The sequence below is a fragment of the Nanorana parkeri genome, unplaced genomic scaffold (assembly GCF_000935625.1).
Source record: "Nanorana parkeri isolate BGI_ZX_2015 unplaced genomic scaffold, ASM93562v1 scaffold141, whole genome shotgun sequence".
In the NCBI taxonomy this organism is placed as follows: Eukaryota; Metazoa; Chordata; class Amphibia; order Anura; family Dicroglossidae; genus Nanorana; species Nanorana parkeri.
In genome coordinates, this window is record NW_017306409.1 from 840,139 (window position 1) to 847,766 (window position 7,628).

A 7,628-nucleotide genomic window follows, 5' to 3' on the forward strand; every position below is an offset into this window, starting at 1 on the left:
ATATATATATATATTGGCCAGCACGTTACAATAAAAAAACAGAGCTCTTGCTGCAATACTTACCCTGTCTCCAGCGTGCCCCCCTGCAGACTCACTGCTCTGTGTTCCAGCAGGTGGGCGGAGCTGGGAACACTAGTAAAGAGCTATCCCTGCCCATAAGGATTGGGAGAAGCCATTCGAATTCTCATCCACTCATGTATGAAATATGCGTTTTTTGGGGGGACTTGCCTTTTAAATGTGCAAGGAACAAAGAAAAGAATAAACAATATATTTTCGGAGCGTCGGAAAGCTGTAATTACCAATCCCTGATAAGGAGTCATCTGTTACGCTTCGCTGATCTTAACTTTTGGAAGATTTATTTGTGTGTGAGAAGCGCACAGAAAGGCTCCTTCAGCACTTTGCTCCCGAACAACTGAATCCACATACTTAAACATTTCACCTGTTTGGCAAATTCTATCGCCTTTCCCCAAGCAATTGTACGTGATAAATGCACGCTCTTTTCTACAGAATACATCAGCAGAAGCTGCGCTATGATATGTTTCAACTTTTCTTTTGTGGGTATTTTTTTTGTTTTTGCAGATATCTATCAGAACCCCTGGGACAAAAAAGTAAAGGAAAATTTCCCTGATGGGACACAGACGGAAGTAAAAAAAGCTGAGAGGGTCTTAAAAATTAGAAATTGATATGTAATTCAGCATAAAAAGTTACCCCCTATGTGTGTCCTTCAGTTTGTTGTTCACCCTGCAAGTTCCTACTGAATACCTGTTGATCCGATCTCTCTGCTATATGCAATTTCCTGTTAGAGGGTGACAACACTAGGCTGCCTCTTGAGAAATGGCACAAGTACAATTGAGGCACTGGATTCATATATTCAGAAGATTGGTCAGAACGTGATAAAGCACAATGGTCCCAGGCTGCACTCAACAAAAACAGGCTGTCCCACATACAGTACAAGGGAATCCAGGATTAGAGATATATGCATACACACCGAGCCGCCATAACCGTTATGAACACCAGCCTAATATTAAGTAGGTCCCACTTTTGCTGTCAAAAAAGCCCTGACGCATTGAGGCATGGACTTCATTATACCTCTGAAGGTGTGCTGTGGTATCTGGCACCAAGCCATCAGTAGCAGATCCTTTAAGTCCTGTAAGTTCTGAGGTTGGGCCTTCCTGGCTCGGACTTGTTTTCCTACAGATGCTCGATTGTATTGAGATCTGGAGAATTTGGAGGCCAAGTCAACACCTGGAACTCATTATTGTGTTCCTCGAACCATTTTTGCAGTGTGGCACGATGCATTATCCTGCTGAAAGAGGCCACTGCCATCCGATTTGTATAAGGTGCAAGGGAGCTTGGGAGTTCTAGTTTATCCTAAGCACTGAGACAGTGGCGTCACAAGGAGGGTGCGGGGGGTACGGCCCACACCCGGGTGACACCATTGGAGGGTAAAAAAAAAAAATGACTGACAGTCATTTTGGTGTCACCCCCTTCTGAAAAGTAGGGCACTCGGTCACGGACCAAGAGCGCCATAGTTGCTCGAGAGAGGAGGGGACCCGGCGGCATACCTTATCCCGCCAGATGACGTCCCCTCCTCTGTCTGCCGGCGTCCATCACCAAGATGGCTGCCGGCAGGTAACAGCAGTACCGCGCGTGACGTCATTACGCGCATGCGCGATGACGTCACGCGCGTACGCGATGATGTCACTGCGGGGTGTCACCTGGTACCGGCACCAGGTGTCACCCCGCCTCTGCACTGAGATGACTTGCAAGCCGCAGGATAGCCATGTCCACCACCAGCTCCATTTCTATAAAGAACAGACAGTCTGGGGCAATAGAAGGTGCAATGTTATCACTATAGAAAGGGCAATTCTTAAAGGCTTTTAACTCTCCCTTGGTAGTGTAAATGGCCGCTGTTATAATGTCCTTATAGAGGCTTGGCGTTAAATACACCTTAATACCGTATTTCCTGATTACAGTATGTGCCGGTACTTCCACCCTGCTGCTTGAGGACATCTCCTTTCTGGAACACAATGTTACCGGTGTGTGACTCAGGCTGGGGACAGATAACACGGGGAGGATAAACTCGATGGACACGTTTGTCTTCTAAATCCAAAATGTATATTGTGATAACTCTATTATTAAATTCGTTTATTGACTGAACAAATGAACAAGTACAATATACACGCATTGCAGGAAATAGCATAGTGAAACATATCACACAATTACACTCTTTACAGTCTTGGAATATTCCAAGAACCATGGTTACCGCACAGGGCCAGTACCTTCAGGACCCGACACCTCCTTGGACAGGTGACAGTAAGAAAAATAGCAAAGTTGAACAATAAAGTGTGTCCCCTGGCCGTGTCAAGTATATAAAGTAAAGGTGAGTCCGTGCGTCCGGCAGTAGTGCCAATTCTTGGTATGTTCACAGGCATCGTAATAAGAGACTTGCGAGAAGGAGAGAACAGACAAAGAAAGGCTGAGTCATAGAAGTGCAGACTTCCCTTACGGGAACGAGTTTGTAGGTGTAGGAGAGGACATAAGAAAGAGAGAGGTACCCGGACCGCCCCCCCCCCCCCAGGAGAGAGATCCCCTAGGTCTGCCTCAGGGAGCCGGTAAGGTCTCGCTCACTTCATCCCTCTAGGTGGGGCGACTACTGGTGGACGGAGGTGGCCATAGGAGTTGATGACTCTATTATAAGTGAAATCTCTGTCTTCTGGATTGGGAAGTCTAAGAAACAACTTTTAAAGGGTTAGTTCACTATTTCCCAAAAATTGAAAAGGTGATCTATCTCAAAAGACCCCCCCCTTTCCCTAGGTCTATGGTACAAGCTGCACTTATCTCCTGTTCTGTCCATCTCCTGACGCTCCGTTGAATGGACCAGACACTCCCAGAGAATGTGCAGCAGCATAATGTTGGCAATGGCGAGCGATCATCAATCAGCATGGGCACATGACTGTGCTGACCAATGAGCATCTCTTCTTTCTTCCAGTACAGCGTCCTGGCTATGCTCCTGAGGTTAAAAACAGAGGTTTTAGTTGCACAACTCCTGTAAGATATGTGAGAGCCACACTTCCTCGTCAAGGCCCCTCTGTGTAGTGCGGTCCTAACTCTAATCTATGAGAGCCGCCATCTTGGAGTATATATAGCAAAGGATGAATTGGGTGCAGGTTTGCCAGGAGGCAGCCCAACCTCTGTAAAGGCACGGGGACACAGATGGGACCTGCCACACCACAGCGGCAGCTGAAGACTCCCATTCTGTCCCAACACCAAATTAAATAAGTGAAACGAATGGCAAACGCACTCATCAATTCATAACCAGCTTTAGGGCAAGGTGGAAGGGCGAAACAAAGTACAAAAACAAACATTTCGCAGCACACTCACCAGCCAGCCTGCAAAAAAAAATACACTAACAACTAAGGTTAAAAACAGAGGCTTTGCATGTTTTCACAAGATTAAACTTCAAGCAACTCTATGCACAGAACATGCGTTGCATAATAATACATACATGCTGCATTTGCATGGATGCAATCGGACAGCTGCAGCGCCTGTCACTACTTTGTACAGGCTTCCATGCCACAGCCATTTGCATCCACATATGATTCCCGCTGCAATAATGGGACCGTATAGAGCGTCTGATTGAGGCCTAAAGAATCTTCACAAACCAACAGTTCTGGCAGTGTCAGATTCATGCCCCCCTCCCCCCCCCCCCCGCCCTCAGGGGTTCCTTCCATTGACGCCCGGGTCACTATTGTATCCTGTAGTGACAAAGTGGTCAGCAGGAAGAAGCACGACGCATAAGGGGGGGGGACCAGGAGAAAGACACTGTTGGTTTCTCTTTACCGCACAAAACAATCAGCGGTGTGAGCAGGGGGAACGGGAAGGGTATCTAAGAGCCCATTCACACTGGGGCGGTTCGGCCGCTTGGATCCGCCAACATGAACGATCCCATACATTGCTATGGGGACCGTTCATGCGACCGCGCGAGTCCGCGCAATCCGAACCGCCCCCTGCCTGAACTGCTCCTTGCACTATTTTTGCAGCGCTGATCAGTGCGATTTCCATACAGGTTTCGATGGAACCCACTGATCAGCGTTGTTTTGGGCGTTTTTAACCCCTTCGTGACTGACGACTCCCGGTGACTTTTGCCGCCGGGACTCTGTTTAAACTTGTAGAGCCGACTGTCGGCTTTACAACAGAAGCGATCCTTGCGACTTACCTGTCGCCAGACACCCCCGCCGTGCTTCCCAGGCTCCGTTGCCCCTCCTACGGGCCCGGGAACGTTGCAGCGCTAAAATGCAATGAAAAACTCCCAAAACGTCCCTTTTGAAATCAGCGTGGTAAACGCGCTGAGCCGCAACCGCCCTGTTGTGAATGGGCCCTGTCCGAGTCCTAATTTGCAGGGGCAGCTTTATTTTAGCAACCCAAGTGACTTTTTGATGCCTGCACAGTATTCTCTCTACAACTGTCATGCCCGAGGCAGAAGATATGAGCAAAGGTCACAGCAGGAAAAGAGTTAATGGTCAGTGGCATTTCGTTTTTTTTTTATTTATTTCTGCATCCCAATTATAACAATTTTGAGGAACAGGCCTCCAGGTTGCCCCTGACAACCACGAACACTTGGCAGCTAAGCTGTAAAAGCCTCTTAACTCTCTGCAGGCGCGGTCACGCGCTCAGAACAAGCCAGAGCGCACGGCCGTCCCGTGTTACTACGCAGCACACGGCGCGCGCTCCCGAGCAGCCTGCCAGCACGCGACCCCGCCTCCTCGCATTAGAGGCTCCAAATCAGCGCGATTCCCACGTGACTCTCCGCAGCCGTCTCCGCTCCTCTTTTCACCGATTGGTTCAATGTAGGTCAGTCCCTCCCCTTCACGTGACAGAACAACAATCCGACGGCCGCGCTTGGTGCAACGTGACCTGGGAAACCGGGTAAATCTTTTGGTTGTCGCCTGGCTGAGCCGTGCGAAGATTGAGTGGGCGGGCGGATGTCATCCAAATCTACACCCAGCAGCTGTAGATTCTATTTATTCATTTTTCTGGTTTTATTTGTTATTTGTTATTTTCTTTGCAATGAAAATAATTAAGCATTTTGTCTGTGTATAGAAGATAAACAACGAATGTAGACCTTGCTGTGCATATATTATTTATAAAGGCAGAACTCCAGCTAAAAATCAAAAGATTAAAATAATCTGATTAAAATTTTTCTGCAATATTCACCTTCAGGCTAGATATCTCCCCTGCAGTACCTTTTTCTGCCACTAGATGTCCTCACTCTGATGGCCTGCATCATTCAACCTATTTCCTCTGAGCCCGGGTTGTCATGGACCCGCCCCCAGCCTGTGATTGGACAGTGGAAGAAGCAGCAGCGCAGTGATGAGCTGCCAAGTCCTACGTCCTCAGCTCCATCTAGTGGCCATAATGTGTTGGGAATTCCATTCATATAGCTGAGGAACATAGGAATGTCCAATGCTTCTTGGCCCTTTCTGGTGGCCACAGTGGGCTGCAATTTTCGCTTTCATAGCCAAGGAGTATAGGAATTTCTTATGCTTCTCAGTCCCATCTAGTGGCCACAATGGGCTGTGAATCTCGTTCACATTGCTGAAAAACATAGGAATTTCCCATGCTCCTCGGCTCCAGCTAGTGGCCATAATGTGCTGCACATCTTGTTTGCATAGCAGAGGAGTATAGGAATTTCCTATTCTCCCCACTCCATCTAGTGTCCATGATGTGCTGCTAATCCCATTCGCATAGCTGAAGATCATAGGACATTTCTATTCTCCTTGGCTCCATCTAGTGCCCATAATGGTCTGTGACTCTTGTTCACGTAGCTGAACAGCATCAGAAATTCCCATGCTCCTCGACTCCCTCTAATGGCCTTAATGCGCTACGCATCCCGTTCACATAGCTGAAGAGTATTCGAATTTCCTATTCTTCCCGGCTCCATCTAGTGGCCATAATGGGGTGCGCATCACGTTCGCATAGATGAAGACCATAGGAATTTCCTATTCTCCTTGGCTCCATCTAGTGGCCATGATGTGCTGCAAATCCTATTTGCATAGCTGAGGAGCATAAGAATTTCCAATGCTCCTCGTCTCCATCTAGTGGCCATAATAGGCAGTGAAACTCATTCGCATAGCTGCTCGCTCTGCAAATGGTTTATGAATCACCCTCTAGGTCAGGACATTATGTACATGGGCATTTATTCTGTGCACTTCAAATATTCTACTTTATAAATAAAAAAAAATATGATTTAGGAACAGAAAATGGCAATACAAAAAAAATATATAATGGATCCAATATATTTATTCGCTGTATCCACAGTAAACTTCTACAAAGGTGTGAAAATGTTAAACTTTAAACAACTATCTTTTTTATTTCTTGCAGCGCAGTTTGTATCTGGGCCAATAACGACTCTCTTTCCTCTCACTTATTACACAGCGCGAGTGAATCACAAATGCCTAAGGAAGACTCCTAATTATCATCCCGCTTTTGTCATCATCATTCACATACAAAGGCTCAGCCTAATCACAGACAATAAGCCACCCACAGAATTGTTATTCTTTGATAATTGAGTTCGGCGAATATTAGGCATACCTAGGAGGCCGCATACATTTCCAACTTCCTGAAGAGGCTCGATACAAATAAAGGGTTGAGTGGAGGATTTTTTTTGTCCATTGCAAATGGGCAGTGTGGGCAGGGTTTGATCCCCGACAGCCTTCCCTAGAAAAAAACAAAATGATTGATGCTCAATACCTTAAAATATGGTTCTATGTAAAGTACTTGTATGCTAACAAAACTGTAATTGTAACACTTTCAGGTATTTATTACCTTTTAGGCCTCATTCACACTGTAATCGTCCCGCACGTACAGCTCCGTGCAGCGTGCAGGGCCGTACCAAGCAGCTCCCGGGAAGGACAGGTGCTGCATGTGATTAGTACGCAGCCCCTGTCCTTCTCTATGGGTCTACGCGGCCTTATGCCCCCCTACGCTCACCTGAAGTGCAGGTCCGTAGGGGCGCGTGTTTCCTCGCTTGGACGCAGAGAGGATCGGGATCGATCCTGTCAGCGTAGGAGTACGCTCACCCGTACGGACGTACAGGGCGGGTGAGCGTAGGGGGGCATACGGCCGCGTAGTCCCATAGAGAAGGAAAGGGGCTGGGTACTAATCACATGCAGCACCTGTCCTTCCCGGGAGCTGCTTGGTACGGCTCTGCATGCAGCACGGAGCTGTGTGTGCGGGCCGATTACAGTGTGAATAAGGCCTGAAAGAGGTGACAGTGCTCCCCGACAGAGCCTTCATCTGCTTTTTACTTAAAAAACGACAGAGCCATCTTTGTTCAGGCATCATCCAGGGTCACAGTCTATTATTTTATTTATTACAGATATTTCTATAGCGTCGACAATATACGCAGCACTCTACATAGTTGCACATTCACATCAGTCCCTGCCCTCAAGGAGCTTACAATCTAAGGTCCCTATCTCACATGCATACAAGGGCCAATTTAGACAGGAGCCAATGTTTACCTTCCAGCATGTCTTTGAAGTCTACTTCCTGCACTCAGATGCCTGCTCACAGATGACACAGTCATGTAAATCCCGGTGCCTGTGTAGTTGTTGGCTGTGCTTACT